Below are 21,966 nucleotides of genomic sequence, written 5' to 3'. Positions count from 1 at the left end.
GGTCCTATGCTAAGTGTCTTCCACGCATTAACTTGATCAGTCCTCACAACACTACTATGGTCTCAGATAAGGAGACTAAGGCCCACAAGGGTTAAGTTACTTGCTCAAAATCACATGGCAACATAAATAAATCATAGGCTAGAATACAAACCCAGGTCAGCCTGTCTCCATATATCATGCCCCTAAAATACAACACATCATTTCCAACTAATTATTTGCTGCTTGCGTTGTATTAAAATCCCTTCCAATGTCAAACATGCAAGACGAATTACAGGTGAGTTACAACTACGGTGATGAGGGTGCCATGAGTGGATAGTGTAAGAATAGGTACATAGCAGATAAATTACATTATAATGTAACCAAGATAAATATCTCTCTTCTCTAATTTGCCAATAAAACAAAGAAGGGGAGGTGATAGCTCAAAAGAAGACAATCTTCATCTTTAAAGCAAGATACAGTAACATAATGAAGTATTTTTTTAAAAAATTGATGAATTCCAGGCAAGATTTTTAGAAAATCTTTCAAGATTTTCTAAAAGCTAAAATGAATAAAGCATAAGTTCCAGTAAGTATGTGGTCTTATTGGCAGCAATATACAGAGATCTGAAGTATTCAGTTAGCTGCTTTCTCAGAAACTCCAATCATGCAATAAGACCTGCTGTAAACACTGTTCAAAGAAGCTCTCACTTTGCATCTCATAACTTTGTTTTAGCAGTGAATGCAGATTGGCACAGATATTATATTGCAGTCGTACTCAGACATTCTTTCCCTTGACCATCACTTACAGTACACAATGCAGCTAAAGTGACCCCATACGTGCAACTCAACAGGCATAGAGGATTGAGTTATTCACGTGAGAATCAATTTTACACCAGACTAGAATACAAAGTTGCTTTTAAAATGAGTAAAAGAGGCTAAAAATACATACCATTTCTTTGGCAGCAAAAGCACCACACTGACTTCATGCTAAGATAGAGAATAATTGTATAATAGGCCATAAAACAGTTATCAAAATTCAATTTTCTAATCAAATGTCTTGATTTCAGATCAGAATGACATCAGAAATAGCTCAAATAGAACTGCTTTTTCAGTATAGACTTTTCCTCCTGTGTCAGTGGAGACTGTACATTCTTTTAAAAGCAGTCTCTTAGAATGATGGCCATAGGGTGACAATAAATTAAAACAAAACAACTGTTACTAATCCTAACAATAAATCCATTTCCAGATCCCAGGTTCCAGTGATCTTGACCTTGGTTTAAAGTTGAAGTGAAATGCATAGATGTCTTAAAACTGGGAGCATAAATCAGACTGAGTACCTACACATATTCTAGCAAATCCTTTATTTGATTATTATCTGAACTTATCCTTTTGACACCAGAGATGACTCAACACATCTGGAGTGCTGTTTTGACAGTATTTCTGATTTACACTCCTAGACGCATTGCGATCTACAGGTTTTTGCAATATAAATTTTAAAAATACACTCTATAATAATAATTACACACATACTCTCTATTGCATCAACATGACATCAATAAGTCATCAAAATGAGCATTTTTTGGTTTTGTAAAAATATATTAAGAATGGTCTCCTTTCTCTTTTCTTATTTTTTTTCTTTTGAAATGGAGTCTCACTTTGTCAACAGGCTAGAGTGCAGTGGCACAACCTCGGCTCACTACAACCTCCACCTCCTAGGTTCAAGCGATTCTCCTGCCTCAGCCTCCTGAGTAGCTGGGACTACAGGCGCGCACCACCATACCCAGCTAATTTTTGTATTTTTAGTAGAGACAGCATTTCACCATGTTGGCCAGGATAGTCTCGATCTCTTGACCTCGTGATCCACCCGCCTCGGCCTCCCAAAGTGCTGGGACTACAGGCATGAGCAGCGCCCAGCCTCCTTTCACTTTTCTATGGCTTCTGTCACTACATTTCCAAGCAATTTGGCTTTTTCAGTTTTCATAGGTTAGCTGTTTCAAGTTCAGTTTAGGATTTGGAGCTGTACCATATAATAGGGTACCTCCTTGACCTAGTGGAAGCCAATTAATTAAATTTGGGGGAAGATGGAATTCTGTCTTGTCTGCAGATTGAAACTTTGGTCAAATGGTGCCTTTTCAGGGAAGCAGGAGAAAAGAATATTTCATTTCCTTTTGAGTAGCTGTTGTTAATTTTGAATAGTCCTAGATTACAGATATGCACATTTAAAAAGAAATCTCTCCTTCAGGAATCCCCCAAAAGTGGTTATTATCATATATGTTTGTTATCACCTTGTTGTATATACCACAGAGACTTCACAGTTCACCAGCCATGCATTTCTATTCAATCCTTTGATTTTCAATGGTAAATCTAAGGGTCAACTAGTTTTTCTTTGAAATGCCCTATATGGCACGGTTATAGGAAAGGCAAGAGTATCATTAATATCACATTCAATTAATAGAATAAAGTATACTACTACTTATATTCCTACTTTGAAATTGAAGTTACTTTGAAATTTCAATGGCAACTCTATTTACAGTCCAGGATTATTCCTAAAAGGTCAGACTACATAGAATTGTTAAGGGGTAAAATTAATAATGCCTATTTTTCAAGAAAGAAAAGACAATTGCTGGTAACATGTCTACGTTATATCTTTGAATCAATGACATAAAGTACATAGCCATCAGTGGAAAATACTGCTGTACTTATATTACAAATTCAAATCAATGTTCTTATTCTGGAATTTCAGCTGGTTTATTTTTAATTTTACTGAGAAATCTTACCATGACATTATCCTGTTGGAAGATCACAAATCAAAGCATTTTTTCTTCTTCATACTTGATCACATCTGTTTCTTCCTGTTCATCTTTTCTCTTGTTCTAGTGTTTGACTCTGTTTAATTCTCATTCACACTTTGAATGATCTCCTTTCTAGTTTTTAGACAGAAGTCTCATTTTTAGGTGGTGGATGCAAGGCGTATTTTTATTTTGACTCATCTTCCTCCTCATGTCATTCCCAAATTCTCATCTCAGAGTCCCAAAAAGATCAGTGTTCCAAGAGCTGGAAATTTATCGTTTCTGTCAACTCAGGTGGCTACTACCTCTAGGATTTGGGAAAGGCTAGAGGAAAAGAGAATACCATTCCCTTTTCTTCTTCCTCCATCCTTTGAGCAATCTTGGCAGAGCAGGACTCAGAAATACTGTTGTCATGGCCTGCATTAAACTTATGCATGAAGAAGCAGGAAATAAGACAGGACAAATATTTACCCTTAAGCATGAAAACCAGGGTGGGGTTGGGAGGAGCAAGAAGAATATTGGACAATGGTAGCAGTTCACTTAGAAAAGAACTCCACAACTCTAAAGCACTTTAAAATGGTGTCCATCAATTCTTCTTCAGTGTATTAGGTGGTTTATTACGGTAATACAGATTGGCAGATTAGAAAAATGAACTGTAGGATTAAATGACAGACTTGAAATGTATAGTCCCTAATACCTGTTGCAGTAAGAGCAAAGAAAGTTTTAAAAGGAAGGGTCTCCAAGAAGTAGCATAAGGAGAAAAAGGCAAAACGGGGTCCATTTAGTGCTGGAAATAAAAAGCTGCCTGGGGAAGTCAGACATGTTCAATTAAAAATAGGGATGGGTAGGTGCTAGTGATTATTTTTTTATTTCCACTGAAGCCAAGACAAAAGGAAATGAGCTTAAATTGCAACAGGAGGGATTAAAGTTAAACATTAAGGGAAAAAACCTTCCTGATGAGAAGGCTGGTGAGATAATGGAACACATAATTGAGAGGGCTGTGGAAGCCTATCCCTAGAGATGCTTAAGACTAAACATCTATCTTTCTGGGGCGGGTTTAGATGCAGAAGGGCCTGGAGTATTTGAATGGAGACTTTTAGATTTATCTTCCAGTCCTAAAATACTATTGCTTTATTTAATGAGACAGACCATTTCCTTGGTACATCCACTGAAGCAACAATGAATGGGGGAGGGGGAAGTAAGCAGCAGCACTATTTTATTTTGACCTTGCTTGGATAAAAGCAATTCTCAAAGCGCCTGAACCAAAGCTTATACTCAGGTGTGGTTAATCTTATAATAGTTAATGAATCCATCTCGTGGTGATTTCACAAAGTTAATGGCAAGTTTGGACTGTGCTCCTTCATTAAACAAAGGGATTGGGAAAATGTCTTCATTTAGAAAGGGAAGCAGTTGAATTGTTTGTAATGTGATGGGAGGACTAAAGTAAGTTTGGTTATCTTGCTCCTACCCAGAATAATCCACTATGATCCCTAGGCTGGTTTGGAGAAAATCCAGTTGTTCTACATAACTTCAGGGCCAGGAAAGAGATATACTACATATACCCATCCATCCTGCAGCAAACATCTACCATGTGCTGGCTCTATTTTAAGTGCTAGGGGCACCAAAGTCACAAAACACATCCACTACCCTGAAGGATCCCATTGCAGGGTTGGGTTAAGGGAAACAGATCTCTGTAATACAATACGATCCCAGACACGGTATCTGGGCAAACTGATAAGAGAGGGGTGTTGTGGGTAAGGGGAGAGTCATGAATGGCGTTAGGCAATACTGGAATTACGAAGGACTACAGGAGTCAGCCAGCTGCAGTAGGCAAGATGGGAATTCTAGGCAGAAGAATAACATGCCCAGGACCAGGGAGACCTGGGAACAAAGGAGAGTATGCATCCTTCTGGAAGCTGCAGATAGGTAAGAATGATGGCAGCATAATTGCTGGTGGAAGTAAGAATGAAGGGACTGAAGACACAGGAACTAGATTATGAAGGGACTCATGAGTCATGGCAGAGAATTAGGAGTTTATTGTGAAGGCAATGAAAGATTTCAAGCTCTGGAGGGATATGATCAGATCAGATGTGTCTATATGGGTTGCATAATACAAGTAAACTCAGCTGGCAGCATATTTGGCTGTGATTTTTCAGTACATGGATAGTGGTTAGGTCAGGTGAACATGCGAGTAATTACCAGGCTGTTAAGTCTCATATGCCCAAGCCACAATCCTGTTTTTATTGGGTTAGGCTGCTATCTGAAGCAAGCCTGCTGGCTCATCCTGCTTCTATGCCTGACAGCTAAATGATGAAGTCATAATCCTGGGGGCTACTCTTGGTATATATTTCTTAAAGAAAAAAAAATCATGGTTGGCTAACTCCATAAAGAGCAGCTTATATCACTTGTACCCCCAAGACACTGGGAATTAAAAAATAAAATGTCAAGAGTTACAGAGTTCCACTTTATCTTCATCAAATACCCTGTGGTTTCTGAGCAATTATCATAGTGCTTTACCCAACAGCTGTGCAGTGTTTATTCCTGGTCTTCTACAGGCACAAAAATGTTTAGGAAATCATCTACGAAGATAAGTGTGGCCATTGGGGACAATTCTCTTGCTGATGATCATTTTCACCAAAAGCAGGGAGCACCATTATGAATCATCTATGACCACTTATGCTTAAGCTGAATACATTAAAATTTAATGGTTTCAACACAAGAAGCTAGTCGTAAGTCTGCACATCAAGGCACTAATGTGTTGGGCCCAATTGTACTTAGGAGAGGAAGGTCAGGAATGCATGACAGCCAACTATATTTTGCTATAAAATGAAAATTATGAATCTCTAATCACAAGTGAGGAGACTTTTTAAAAAATTCATTATTCATGATTTCATTCTCTAAATTATTCATTTTCTCAAATGTTATTGCTGTAGCCTTTTAAACTTTTCTACTCCTTCCACTTTCAAGTGATAAATGCCTGAGAACTGAGCAGTCTTCAGGCTTTGAATATAATATAATGCTATTTCAACATGCTGCGGGCTTCTGCTCACAATTATTCCAGATTATGAATGCAGTTTGGTCATTCAAGGTTAAAACTGTCACCTTTCATTTGGTCTAAGACATAATAGGTTCATAAAAAAGAGGCCTGTTTCAAGAATTTTCATTTCTAATAAAACCTAAATTTTGAAAAAAGGCCTCCTCTATAATCTGGCTCCAGTCCACCTTACCAATGCCATCTCACATCATTCTCCCCAATCACCCTGACCTCCTTTCCTACCTCCTTTGAACCCTTTGCCTGCCCTGTTCCCTCCCTCTGGAATGTCTAGCCTTCCCTGCCATGCCCAAGCCCATCAAGCACATCTTCACACTGCTGGCTCCTTCCCATCCATCCTCACCTCACATACCCCCATCTTAGTAAGGCTTCCTCAAGTACCTTCTCCCCTGCCATTTACCTGCCAGTAAGCACACTACCCTGCTTACTGCCTTCATCTAATTAAAACAGTTAATAATGATCTTTTTTGTTGTTTGTGTATTGTTTTCCCTTCCCACCAGGATGGATACTTTATGAGACTTTGTCTATTTTGTTCCCCATAAGATATGCAGGCTATAGTATCAGAATGGGCACAGAGCAGGTATTCAATAAGGATTTATAAAATAATTTTTGATTCTAAGAGATAATAAAGGTATATTTTAATGCAAAATCGCCTCTTCAGTTAAATATGTTCAATTTGTTCCCAATTTGCCTCACTTCTTTCAATGAACTGACTTAATGAGCCATAAAAGGGCTCTACCTAAGCTATTAGCAAAGCCACAGGCCATAACCTAGAACTTGGGATGGTGGTGGTAGAGGGTTACAACATAGACTCTCACTAAGATAAGGATCCTGGGATCCTAACAGTTGGAGGTAAAGAAAAAGAAACTGTGGTTCAGAGAGGTCAAGTGAAAAACCATCTGCTTATCTTCCAGCATCTTGCAATCCATAGAGGATGTTCCAAGCCAACTGTAGGATCATTGGAAAAGAAAGAGTCTAGAAGCAGCCTGCAGCATTACCAACTTAGATTCGCACCTTAGAAATGCCACAAATCCATGTGCAGATTAGTTTCATACTAAACCTGCCTGTCAGGTAGAGAAAGAGAACCCACTTTGCCCAGGATTACCCCTCATCAGCTGTCATGGTCCACCAGACCATTTTATCCAAAGGACTGACATTAATTGCAAAAGGAATGGAACTAAATGGTTTAAGTTTGTAGAGGATAAGTCTGTCAGTTATTGAAATATATTTTCACAATAAAAATCAAAGTATGGTACCTTTGAGCATTTTATGCTTTCTCAAATTAAGTGATGTTTCTGGATAGCACACAATGTATTACTAGAATAAAGAAACCTTAGATTCAGATATTAACTATAAAGTAATGATGCTGGCCTTCTAACTAATTCAAAAAGCTATTCAAATGGAAACTGAGTGCATAATTACTAGACATTCTTGGCAAATGAAAAAAAGTAAAAGATCTTCAGATAAGCGGTCCAATTAAGCACCTTGGGATAATTGAAGAGATGATTTTACAAGTATTCTAGACAGGGTTATCATGGTATTTTTTTTTTTTGAGAACTAATAAATTCTTCAAAGCATTTCTTTGAAATATTATTATTGGCATTTGTAGGAGACCTGAAGTCAGGGAGAGGAAAGGCAACTGGTCTTGTTATAAAATTCATGCCTAAAATGACAAAGGCTCAGAAAAGGGGGCTGAAGTAAATACTTGCTGAATAACTGATGAGCCAGATAAAGATCAGAGACACAGAAAAGCTTACATTTCAACTCCCAGTCCCACATACAACCCTTCAGATTAGGGTAGTCTTCTTGTAGACAGGCTTGTACTTCTTATTACTCATTAAAACTAGATTTTGGAATGTCTACTGAAGTCATTCAAACTGCCCTTTTGTACCTTAGGTGGCTAACGTGGCAATATAATTTACAGAGGATACATTATGTTAGATCTTAGAGCAGTTCTGTGATGTTCTCAGATGCCCACCAAGGACTCCAGCAAATTGACACCTCTAAAGTCATTTTCCTGGCATCCTGAGTTGAATTTAGTGCCAGGTCTTCAAATGTGAATAGCTCATATGTCATCCCATTATGCTACCTGGCCTCTGACCAGTACACCTTTAAAATAGATTTATTTAGGCTATAAACTTACAGGACAGTGCCTCTGTCTTCAAATATATTACATTTAAACAGCTGGGAAAATAAAATACCAATTTTCCAATGCTGAAATTTCTGAGGCTAATTTGAGAAACAGTATGAAGAAGGCTATCAAATTCTATTAAAGACACAAATTTAGATGATGTTTTGTAATGTACTAAAGGAAAACTCATAGAAAGCAAAACATAAGACTGGGAAAACTCTCAAGGGCTCATCACCCTTGCGTTTGACTTGAAGTGTGGGTAAATAATATTTAACACAATAAGTGGGGGTAGGGATGTCATGACTTTAGTTAGAAAGTAGTTCCAGATAGAGAACAAATTCCTCTAGTACATCGGAGGATATAATTCACTCACTCCTGTTGCCATGAGAGAGACTTGTTGTCTAATAAATTTTTGTAGATTATGAATTAACTGTAAGAAATGAGGCTGTGTCTCAAGGAAATCACTTAGTGACACTGGTAATCCAAATACGTACTGCCACGTAACATTGTGCGCTACCAAGTGTTATCAGTTAGATAAACAAAAATAGTAATCAAGTATTTTTTACCCACATGGATTTTCTGCTCTCACTTAAAACACACATACATAGCAATTAGAGAAACACAGTGTGACATCAAATGACAATGAGATATACTGGCAGTAATTATTAAGTTGAAGCATGTGAAACAGCTAATAATTAATCTATAGGAGTTAGAATAATTATCAAAGGGTACAATATTCAGGGAAGGCTTCCTGCAAGAAAAGCAAACATGAGAAAGCACTCAAATTCAACATGTACAAAACCAAATTCATGATCTGTCTCCCTCAAACTGTGTGCTTTTCCAAAGATGGCCTTCTTGATGAATGACACATTGGGCAACTAGAACCAGCAATCTGGGGGCTCTTTCTGATACCTCTCTTTTCCCCTCAATTCTTATCTCCTATCAACTACCAAATCTTCTCAATTTTATCTCTGAAAAAGTTCTCATACCCATTTGCTCCCCTTCATCTCGATTGCTGTTTCCAAAGTCTGAGCCTCCATCATCTCTTGTCTTCATACTATTTCCCTCATTTTGTAATTGAGTATCTGCTTAATTACTTGATTATCTGAAAAAACAGGCTCCACGACGGCAGAGACCAAGTCTGCTTTGCTCACCATTATTTTTCCATTGCCTGAGACAGGACCTGAATGTAAGGAAGGAATAAGTCAAGAAATTGACCTAAATGTAGTTAAGTGTTCAAGATAAAGAACAGTGGGAGAAGAAGACACAATTAAGCCAGATTATGAAGAGCCTGGACCTAAAACAAGAAGCTTGTTTATTCATTCTAATTAGGAATGGGTCTGGATATGTGTCCCTCTGAAGAAATAACAAGATGGGGCAGTGCTCTTTCGTTTGATACAGTGTTTATACTGGCTATATTCTGTATACTTAAAAAAGCTAGTAACACAGGTTTAAAACTTTATATTAAAGAGAAGGAGTGAAAATATAAAAGGAGAAATGTTACAAATTTATAAGAATCTCAGGTAGAAGTATGTCAGCTCCCACCCCTGCCCTCACCTTGCTCCATCTGCTGACCTTGGAAATCCTCGCTTCACTTGGCTTCTATGTGGCTACTTTCTCAGAGTTTTCCTCTTTCTCATTCCTTGGCTGCTTCTCTTCAATTTCCAATGTTGGCTCTTGCCCTTCTACCTGACCTCTAGACATTGGAAGGCCTCCAGATTTAGATCAAGCCCCTCCTCTCTTTTCTCTCTCCATATAAGTGAAAACCCATTCAGTTTCAAATACCATACATAGACTGCTGTCTCCTGACAGTCCATCTGCAGCCCAGGCTTTTCCCCTGAGCTCCAGAGCACTTGCATCTACAACTGGGTGCCAACTAGGCCTCTCAAATGGAATACAGCCAAAACTGAGTCTTTGATTCTGCCCTCCCCAACTCACATACACACATACTGTTCTTTCCTCAGACTTCCCCATTTCACCAATAGCACTACTGTCCACCTTGTTACCAAAGCCAACATTCCAGGAGTCATCTTTGCTTCCTCCCTTTATCTCACCCCTTACACATAATCCAGCACCAAGCTCTGTATATTCTAGCCTTTAAAACATGCTGTAGATCTTCTTACTTCTATCTCCATTGTCACAACCCCAGAAAACCTCATCTCTTGCCTACATTTCTACAATAGTCTCTTCAGCTGTTCCTGGTTTCCATTCCAGCTGTTTTCCAAAACATTCCCCACATAGCAGCCACAGTAATTTTTAAAGGCATAAATCAGATTATGTAATGTCTGTAATACTTAAGACTATTTGATGGCTTCCTACTACTCATAGGATCACTATCATCTAAATTCCTTACCATGACAGGTAAGGAACGTTACATAATCTAACGCTCCCTGCCATTTGTCCTCATCAAGATCAAGCCAGATAGACCACGTGTCTTTTGAATATGCCAAGCCCTTTCTCCCCTCCTGGCTTTAACTTCTATTCCTTCAGCTTGGAATGCTATTCCCCTGCTCCCTCATTTCCTCATCCTTCTCCTCACGGAAGCCTTCCCCAATCACCCTATTGAAAGTAGCCTCAACCACAAACTCTCTCAACTCATTGTTTCACTGTACTTAATACAACCTGCAATTCTTATGTTTAGTTGTAGAACTGTTTATTATCTGGCTCCTCCTCCGGAATGTAAGTTCCATGTGGGTGGGAATCCTGTCTCTCTTGTTAGTCATCACACATCACACCCCAATGCCTAGCATAGAGGCCAGCACACAGTAGCATTTTTTAAAAATCTGTTAAACTTTTAAAAATTGTCCTATTCAATGAGTAAACATTCTTTTCCCATTTTAAGAACTCTATATTTGTTAATATTTATGCTCCTAATATTGTTCCCTTGGCCAAAAGAGGAATTATTTATATATGCTGCTATTTAGCTTAATCCCAAATTTAACTTTAAGAGGCCACAGTACAATTGGTACAATTTATAGGTCTGGAAGGGAATAAAAATAAGATAGTTAACATAATAACATGAAGAGTCAGAGGGCATTACTGGAACAGAGAAAAAGTGAACAAAGTTTAGAGATGGGAGGGAGATAGCAGAAAAGATGTAGTAGACAGGTCAAGTGAGACAAATATGAGGCCACAAGGTCCCTGAGGAAACAGGAAATGGGAGAGGATATAATTCATTCATCAGCTGTCCTTGGGATACCCATTACACGGCAGACACTAAGCTATACTGTAGTAGCTAACACAGACACAGTCTAGCTCTTCATGAAACTTAGAATACAGTGGGGAAATATTAAATAGCCCACAATGAAGATGCAATTATGAACTATGCTTCACCTATAAAGTCCAAGAGAGCATGAGTGAGAATAATAGGGGTCACAGAAGACATCTTACAGGAAAGCCATCTTTAAGTTGAGATCTGAGAATGGCTATAAGTCAGCCAGTGAGAGAGTGTGGGGCAGGTACAGGAGAGGGAATGTTTGGGAATGGATAGAGGACAGTATTCAGGGCAAAGTGAACAGCATATGCAAAACCAGAGGCGGGAAAAAGCCTGGTGAATAGAAGTGAAGGGAGATTTGTGTGGGTAAAGCAGAATGGGCAAGGAGAATTGTGAAGAAATTGCTGGTGGAGAAGTGGATGGAGAGACAGAAGTAGAGTTGTGCAGGCCATGGTTTAACAGGTCTGAGTTTAATCCTAAAACCAAGTCATCTTCTGAGAAAGAACAGAAAGATAAAAGATTAATAAAAATTACACATAAATTTTGAAATTAATGGATGAGAAGGGCAGTTTGCTTTGAATTTCATAGTACAGTAGAAGTGAGGTCTTCCGCACAGTTTGAGATGAGATTGGAGCTTGAGCAAAATGACAGGCATTAACTTCTGTTGGGAATGAGATAGGAAATCAATTAGAAACAAGTAAACGAAACAGATTAGCAGAGAAGGGTCCAGGTGAAGTTACACAGCCAGAAAGGAGGTAGAAGCAGCTGGGTCAGTTTTATAATTAATTTTAGTAACAATTTCCAGTTGCAGACTCTATCTAAGAAAAGCCAAAGACTGACTCAGGGCTGGAAACTGACAAGGAATCCAAGAGAGAAACCCATTGGGTTTCAAGGGCAGAGCATAAAGGGCTCGTGGAGGGGCCAATGGAAGTGGAATGGATGTGTTGGAAGGTGAGGTGGGGAGGAGTAGAGAGCTGACTGATACGAAACTGAGAAAGGGAAGGAATAATGTTCACGTAAGTGATTCAATTCAAATCTACTCGAAGATCTGTTGAGCATCTTCTGTGTTCCAACTGTATTAGATTCTAGAGATGTGAAAATGAATGATAAAGTCTCTGCTATCAGATATTATAGTATAGTAAACTGATGTCAACAGACAGTGGACATCTAACAGTGGCTCATGATATAAAAATAAAAAAGTCAAAATAAAGATAAGACAATAATATGAAAATTCTTTTATGGCACAAAACATTTTAACGATTGCTACAGATATGTTATCTAATTTATTTTTTAGGAATACTTCTCAAGAATTGCTTTGGTTTCTTTTCTGAAATTGAAACATATTCTTTGATCAGAAAATTTTAAAAACTGTGGTACTCCATTAATATTACTACTAATAGTAATAAACTAAACTATGATATTATATAGCCAAACAGAATTATTTTAAGCAGTCACAAAAGAAATCTGTCTCAAATAATGCAATATGCCATCCTTTCATTTCACTAAATGATGGGAAAAAAAGTCATAAGAAAGATGTGGCACAAATGGTCAACAGCTGGCATTCTTTTTCCTTATATTGATGTATTTTTCTGCATCACACTTTCTGCTGTCTGAAATTGTTTCCCTGTATATTGACTGCCCCCTGCCAAAACATAGTAAACTCCCTGAGGGCAGGGCTTGGATTACTCTGATTTACCACTGTGCCCCCAGTACCTAGAACAGTGCCTGAAACATAGTAAGCACTCAAAAAATTTCACCTTGGGGTCTCAGTCTTGGTTTGGTATATGTTGTGTTTTTCAATGGAAATAATGTACAAAGGGTACAATTTCCACAGCTAAGTGATTTTCCATGAGTTAACAGGTTAAGTTTAAAAAAAGGTCACAATCTGGTGTCTTATTTTCTTTTGAAAAGGAAGATTCATCTCTTTAAAAAGCAGGTAAAAATATAAGGTAATTTATTTACACAGTACATAGTCGCATATACTGATTAGATGCTCCATTTACTGCTGCAACTAATTTTATTTTTCTTTGAAACCCTGCCAGATTCCTACACCTGAGTCCTTAATATCTATCACTACATTGGCTCATAACTATAGCGGCAGTCAACCGGGGCCTGGCACCCCCTTGCTATGATCCTTATGAGGACAATGTATTTGCTTCTCATTTGACAATTGCAATCACTTCCAAGCCTATTTTTAACAAATGCTAAAAATATCTTAGAGCAACCAACAAGCAAACACCTGTACTAAATAAAAACCATCCTATTGGTATTAGCATAAATCATAACTTCTGAAAGTTAAAGTGACATCATTTTATTTTTTTGGTAACATTTTCCACATGACACTGGAGTATGGCTCAGAAAGTAGACTTGAAAGGAATACAAAAATCCTAGCTAGCCGAAATAATTATTTTTAAATAAAAAATTAAGCATTTCTAAAAGAAAAGGCTAAATTTTAAATAACATACAGAGTTGAGACATCCTGTCTCAGGATGTCTCAGGAATACAACTAAAGGTGTTTACTTTTTAGAATTGGATATTCATATGTTCTGAGAACCACCAGGAAAAAGATAATTGTTTTCATTTTAATTTTTAATTGTTTAAAAATATCCACACGACACATAAATCAGAAGGACTTGACCATTCCAACAATTTATTGGAATAAACACACTTAAATTGTTTTTATAAAAGTTTAGTATGAAAAGATTTCTTTTTAAAGGTTGGCAGCATAGATCTGGCTTCATTCAGCATGACAGTTCTAAAGAATGTCATCTTTGCGTGTTGTGGCTGAGTAGTGTCAGAAGTAGAGTGTTGCTCCTATTTTAGGCCAGTTATATTGGCCAGAATTAAAAGGACTAAGCCAGAGGAATAGGCCAAATTCTTGTGTCTGCCCCATTTACTTGTGGATACTCACGTTATGCATATATTTGAAAAATGTAAATGAAAATAATACAATATAAAATAAGTCTTAATGACTGTCTCACATGAGTAACTGATTGGATGAGTTGCTTGTAAGCAATTAAAATACTTTATCTAGGCACTCTAAAATCTAAAGGAAAATAAAAAACAAAACTTTAATAATATTAATAAATTTACACTGAAAACAAAAACATTCATCTTATTGTTGGAAACTGAATTCTGCAGAGATAGCAGATATCGTGAGTAGAAGTTGAAAGAAAAACAGTAAGTATGTATATTGTAAGTTTTAGGTGAATCAGAAAACCATACTATATAAAAGATAGATACACTGAGGTAGCAGAAGTTGGGAATAACAGTTGGAAAAAAATTTGTTATATGAATCAGTAGAAATACCTTCATGATTTTATTTTTAGAGCCAGAATCTACTGGAATAAATCAACTTTTTCATCCTCATATTTGAAGACAAAACAGGACCAAAGGTCAGAATATGTGAGAAAAGTTATTTTTGATGTGATACAAAACCTTAGAGCTAAATCTCTTTCTGAGGGATACTCCAGTGTTCTTGAGCTACTCTATCTTTTGGCAAATCAATGCAATTTTTAAGAATACTGAAAATTATACAGAGTTCAGATTTCCATTGTGCTATTTCATAGGACAGTAGAAAAGGCAATTCACACTTATAGCTGCATGAAGATAAAAATGGGCATTTTGGCTGTTCTAAGATGGCCGAATAGGAACAATTCCAGGCTACAGCTCCCAGCATGAGCAACTCAGAAGATGGATATTTCTGCATTTCCAACTGAGGTACCAGGTTCATTTCACTGGGGCATGTTGGACAGTGGGTGAAGGATTGTGGGTGCAGCCCACCGAGCAAGAGCCGAAGCAGGGCAAGGCATTGCCTCAACCAGGAAGCAAAGGGGTAAGGGAATTCCTTTTCCTAGCCAAGGGAAACCTTGACACACAGCACCTGGAAAATTGGGTCACTTCCACCCTAATACTGCGCTTTACCAAGGGTCTTAGCAAACGGCACACTAGGAGATTATATCCCGCACCTGGCCCAGAGGGTCCCCCACACACGGGGCCTCCCTCATTGCTAGCACAGCAGTCTGAGATCTAACTGCAAGGCAGCAGCGAGGCTGAGGGAGGGGCGCCCACCATTGCTGAGGCTTGAGTAGGTAAACAAAGCGGCCCATAAGCTTGAACTGGGTGAAGCCCACCGCAGCTCAAGGAGGCCTGCCAGCCTCTGTAGACTACATCTCTGGGGACAGGGCATAGCCAAACAAAAGGCAGCAGAAACCTCTGCAGATTTAAATGTCCCTGTCTGACAGCTTTGAAGAGAGTACTGGTTCTAACAGCACAGAGTTTGAGATCTGAGAATGGACAGACTGCCTCCTCAAGTGGGTCCTGTATCCCCGAGTAGCCTAACTGGGAGGCACCCCCCAGTAGGGGCAGACTGACATCTCACACGGCCAGGTACCCCTTTGAGACAAAGCTTCCAGAGAAATGATCAGGAAGCAACATTTGCTGTTCAGCAATATTCACTCTTCTGCAGCCTCCACTGCTGATACCCAGGCAAACAGGGTCTGCAGTGGACCGCAGCAAACTCCAACAGACCTGCAGCTGAGGGTCTTGACTGTTAGAAGGAAAACTAACAAACAGAAAAGACATCCACACCAAAACCCCATCTGTACATCACCATCATCAAAGACCAAAGGTAGATAAAACCACAAAGATGGGGAAAAAAGAGAGCAGAAAAGCTGAAAATTCTAAAAATCAGAGCACCTCTCCCCTTCCAAAGGAACGCATCTCCTCACCAGCAATGGAACAAAGCTGGATGGAGAATAACTTTGACGAGTTGAGAGAAGAAGGCTTCAGACGATCAAACTTCTCCAAGCTAAAGGAGGAACTTCGAACCCATCACAAAGAAGCTAAAAACCTTGGAAAAAGATTAGACGAATGGCTAACTGGAATAACCAATGTAGAGAAGTCCTTAAATGACCTGATAGAGCTGAAAACCATGACACGAGAACTATGTGACAAATGCACAAGCTTCAGTAACCAATTCAATCAACTGGAAGAAAGAGTATCAGTGACTGAAGATCAAATGAATGAAATGGAGCGAGAAGAGAAGTTTAGAGAAAAAAGAGTAAAAAGAAATGAACAAAGCCTCCAAGAAATATGGGACTATGTGAAAAGATCAAATCTTTGTCTGATTGGTGTACCTCAAAGTGAAGGGGAGAATGGAACCAAGCTGGAAAACACTCTGCAGGATATTATCCAGGAGAACTTCCCCAACCTAGCCAGGCAGGCCAACATTCAAATTCAGGAAATACAGAGAACACCAAAAAGATACTCCTCGAGAAGAGCAACTCCAAGACACACAATTGTCAGACTTACCAAAGTTGAAATGAAGGAAAAAATGTTGAGGGCAGCCAACGAGAAAGGTCAGATTACCCACAAAGGGAAGCCAATCAGACTAACAGTGGATCTCTTGGCAGAAACTGTACAAGCCAGAAGAGAGTGGGGGCCAATATTCAACATTCTTAAAGAAAAGAATTTTAAACCCAGAATTTCATACCCAGCCAAACTAAGCTTCACAAGTGAAGGAGAAATAAAATCCTGTACACACAAGCAAACGCTGAGAGATTTTGTCACCCCCAGGCCTGCCTTACAAGAGCTTCTGAAGGAAGCACTAAACACAGAAAGGTACAACTGGTACCAGCCACTACAAAAACATTCTAAAATGTAAAGACCATCGAAGCTAGGAAAAAACTGCATCAACTAACGAGCAAAATAACCAGTTAATATCATAATGAAAGGATCAAATTCACACATAACAATATTAACCTTAAATGTAAATGGGCTAAATGGTCCAATTAAAAGACACAGACTGGAAAATTGGATAAAGAGTCAAGACCCATCAGTCTGCTGTATTCAGGAGACTCATCTCACGTGCAGAGACACACATAGGTCAAAATAAAGGGATGGAGGAAGATCTATCAAGCAAATGGAAAACAAAAAAAAAGCAAGGGTTGCAAACCTACTCCCTGATAAAACAGACTTTAAACCAACAAAGATCAAAAGAGACAAAAAAGGCCATTACATAATGGTAGAGGGATCAATTCAACAAGAAGAGCTAACTATCCTAAATGTATATGCACCCAATACAGGAGCACCCAGATTCATAAAGCAAGTCCTTAGAGACTTACAAAGAGACTTAGACTCCCATACAATAATAATGGGAGACTTTAACATCCCACTGTCAACATTAGACATCAATGAGACAGAAAGTTAACAAGGATATCCAGGAATTGAACTCAGCTCTGCACCAAGCAGAACTAAAAGACATCTACAGAACTCACCACCCCAAATCAACAGAATATACATTCTTCTCAGCACCACATCACACTTATTCCAAAATTGACCACATAGTTGGAAGTAAAGCAGTCCTCAGCAAATGTACAAGAACAGAAATTATAACAAACTGTCTCTCAGACCACAGTGCAATCAAACTAGAACTCAGGACTAAGAAACTCAATCAAAACGGCTCGACTACATGGAAACTGAACAACCTGCTCCTGAATGACTACTGGGTACATAACGAAATGAAGGCAGAAATAAAGATGTTCTTTGAAACCAATGAGAACAAAGATACAACATACCAGAATCTCTGGGACACATTTAAAGCAGTGTGTAGAGGGAAATTTATAGCACTAAATGCCCACAAGAGAAAGCAGGAAAGATCTAAAATTGACACCCTAACATCACAATTAAAAGAACTAGAGAAGCAAGAGCAAACACATTCAAAAGCTAGCAGAAGGCAAGAAATATAAGATCAGAGCAGAACTGAAGGAGATAGAGACACAAAAAACCCTTCAAAAAACCAATGAATCCAGGAGCTGGTTTTTTGAAAAGATCAACAAAATTGATAGACCACTAGCAAGACTAATAAAGAAGAAAAGAGAGAAGAATCAAATAGATGCAATAAAAAATGATAAAAGGGATATCACCACCAACCCCACAGAAATACAAACTACCATCAGAGAATACTATAAACACCTCTACACAAATAAACTAGAAAACCTAGAAGAAATGGATAAATTCCTGGACACATATACTCTCCCAAGACTAAACCAGGAAGAGGTTGAACCCCTGAATAGACGAATAACAGGCTCTGAAATTGAGGCAATAATGAACAGCCTACCAAGCAGAAAATGTCCAGGACCAGACGGATTCACAGCCGAATTCTACCACAGGTACAAGGAGGAGCTGATACCATTTCTTCTGAAACTATTTCAATCAATAGAAAAAGAGGGAATCCTTCCTAACTCATCTTACGAGGCCAGCATCATCCAGATACCAAACCCTGGCAGAGACACAACAAAAAAAGAGAATTTTAGACCAATATCCCTGATGAACATCAATGCAAAAATCCTCAATAAAATACTGGCAAACTGAATGCAGCAGCATATCAAAAAGCTTATCCACCATGATCAAGTGCTTCATCCCTGGGATGCAAGGCTGGTTCAACATATGCAAATCAATAAATGTAATTCAGCATATAAACAGAACCAAAGACAAAAACCACGTGATTATCACAATAGATGCAGAAAAGGCCTTTGACAAAATTCAACAGCACTTCGTGCTAAAAACTCTCAATAAATTAGGTATTGATGGAACATATCTCAAAATAATAAGGGCCATTTATGACAAACCCACAGCCAATACATACTGAATGGGCAAAAACTGGACGCATTCCCCTTGAAAACTGGCACAAGACAGGGATGCCCTCTCTCACCACTCCTATTCAACATAGTGGTGGATGTTCTGGCCAGGGCAATCAGGCAGGAGAAAGAAATAAAGCGTATTCAATTAGGAAGAGAGGAAGTCAAACTGTCCCTGTTTGCAGATGACATGATTGTATATTTAGAAAACCCCATTGTCTCAGCCCAAAACCTCCTTAAGCTGATAAGCAACTTCAGCAAAGTCCCAGGATACAAAATCCACGTGCAAAAGTCACAAGCATTCTTATACACCAGTAACAGACAAACAGAGAGCAAAATCATCAGTGAACTCCCATTCACAATTGCTTCAAAGAGAATAACATACCTAGGAATCCAACTTATAAGGGATGTGAAGGACCTCTTCAAGGAGAACTACAAACCACTGCTCAATGAAATAAAAGAGCACACAAACAAATGGAAAAACATTCCATGTTCATGGATAGGAAGAATCAATATCATGAAAATGGCCATACTGCCCAAGGTAATTTATAGATTTAATGCCTTCCCCATTAAGCTACCAATGACTTCTTCAAAGAATTGGAAAAAACTACTTTAAAGTTCATATGGAACCAAAAAAGAGCCCACATTGCCAAGACAATCATAAGCCAAAAGAACAAAGCTGGAGGCATAACACTACCTGACTTCAAACTATACTACAAGCCTACAGTAACCAAAACAGTATGGTACTGGAACAGAGATATGGACCAATGGAACAGAACAGAGCCCTCAGAAATAATACCACACATCTACAATCATCTGATCTTTGACAAACCTGACAAAAACAAGAAATGGGGAAAGGATTTCCTATTTAATAAATGGTGCCTGGAAAACTGGCTAGCCATATGTAGAAGGCTGAAATTGGATCCCTTCCTTACACCTTATACAAAAATTAATTCAAGATGGATTAGAGACTTAAATGTTAGACCTAAAACCATACCCTAGAAGAAAACCTAGGCAATACCATTCAGGACATAGGCATGGGCAAGGTCTTCATGTCTAAAACACCAAAAGCAATGGCAACGAAAGTGAAAATTGACAAATGGGATCTAATTAAACTAAAGAGTTTCTGCACAGCAAAAGAAACTACCATCAGAGTGAACAGGCAACCTACAGAATGGGAGAACATTTTTGCAATCTACTCATCTGACAAAGGGCTAATATCCAGAACCTACAAACAAATTTACAAGAAAAAAACAACCCCATTAAAAAGTGGGCAAAGGATATGAACAGACATTTCTCAAAAGAAGACATTTATGCAGCCAACAGACACATGAAAAAATGCTCATCATCACTAGCCATCAGAGGAATGCAAATCAAAACCACAATGAGATACCATCTCACACCAGTTAGAATGGCAATCATTAAAAAGTCAGGAAAAAACAGGTGCTGGAGAGGATGTGGAGAAATCTGAACACTTTTAAACTGTTGGTGAGACTGTAAACTAGTTCAACCATTGCGGAAGACAGTGTGGCGAATCCTCAAGAATCTGGAACTAGAAATACCATTTGACCCAGCCATCCCATTACTGGGTATATACCCAAAGGATTATAAATCATGCTGCTATAAAGACACATGCACACGTATGTTTATTGTGGCACTATTCACAATAACAAAGACTTGGAACCAACCCAAATGTCCATCAATGACAGATTGCATTAAGAAAATGTGGCACATATATACCATGGATTACTATGCAGTCATAAAAAAGGATGAGTTCATGTCCTTTGTAGGGACATGGATGCAGCTGGAAATCATCATTCTCAACAAACTATCGCAAGAACATAAAACCAAACACTGCATGTTCTCACTCAGAGGTGGAAACTGAACAATGAGATCACTCGGACACAGGAAGAGGAACATCACACACCGGGGCCTGTCATGGGGTGGGGGGAGGGGGGATGGGGGAGGCGGGAGGGGGGAGGGATTGCATTAGGAGATATACCTAATGTAAATGATGAGTTAATGGGTGCAGCACACCAACATGGCACATGTATACCTATGTAACAAACCTGCACGTTGTGCACAGTACCCTAGAACTTAAAGTATAATTTTAAAAAAAGAATATAAAATTGAGGAAAAAAATGGGCATTTTACAGAGTTGTCCACATGACAATTAAAGAAATAAGAATAGTGATGTCCTTTAAAAGCTATTTAATTTATCCCCCTACTTTTAGACAGATTTTTCCCCAAATTATCTTTAGGCTGTTGAGTATCCACATTAGTATAAACATCTGCAGAGAAGGAAATTACTCAAACTCCCCTGGTATTCTATTCCTGTATTAACAACCCTACTTCCAAGAAGCTGGTCTTTGGTCATCACATTGTAATTAGTTACCAGCCAGCATGTCTATCAACAAGTATTTGCTAAGTACACACAGGGAGAATGTTATTCTATGAGGTCTTTGATGGCAGACCTTCCCCTACAGTTGCTCCTAATTGCTTCTTCTGTCAAATCCAACTCTAATCCTAGATTTAAATATTTTTCCATTAATCTTCCATTCATCTCATTATGGACTCCCTGTTACACTGGACAAGAATGAGCATACTATTAATAACTGAGCATTTCTTTATTTATAAACTATAGCTTGACTTTCAAAACAATTTTGAAACAATAATGTTTCAAAACAAGGAAGTAAGAGAACTACGAAAGTGAAAAGCTATAGCTCCAGAAAAATAAACAGCTGCACAGTTGCTAAATGGCTGGCCTTGTCCTTTCCACAATGGCTACTGCAAATCAACTTTAATGTGATTTAATTATAACCTGACCATTTACCCCTCCCGCTCTGTCAAAAACCATTATTTAAAACTTTACTTCTCTAAAGCCTATGTGGCTAGACTTCACTAAGCTTTTCTTTTTAAAAAACATTTTCATGTATACCCATCATATACCTAGGTTCCCACTTTTTCTCTTCTCAACTGCTAACTTCATTCAGTCTATGTATATTCTAGATTATTCTTTCTGCCTCCTGAAAGTTTTCAATTTAACACAAACGTTGGATTTTGGCACTCTCATCTTGCTATACCACCTGAACTTCAAACGTCTCTAAATGTCTTTTAAGGGAAAAACAAAAAGAGAAGAAATAAAAACCCTGAGAATAGCCT

The 21,966-nt window shown here is 38.4% G+C and overlaps 1 protein-coding gene across 4 annotated transcripts in view; it reads right to left on the bottom strand.

Annotated features, from left to right (window-relative positions):
- Positions 1-21,966, bottom strand: part of LOC105475849 (Bardet-Biedl syndrome 9) — a 555,557-nt gene that overhangs the window by 42,879 nt on the left and 490,712 nt on the right. The window lies entirely within an intron of this gene.

The sequence above is a fragment of the Macaca nemestrina genome, chromosome 4 (assembly GCF_043159975.1).
Source record: "Macaca nemestrina isolate mMacNem1 chromosome 4, mMacNem.hap1, whole genome shotgun sequence".
Classification (NCBI taxonomy): Eukaryota; Metazoa; Chordata; class Mammalia; order Primates; family Cercopithecidae; genus Macaca; species Macaca nemestrina.
The sequence above is the reverse complement of the archived record's forward strand: the minus strand, read 5'-3'. Positions and strand labels throughout refer to the sequence as shown.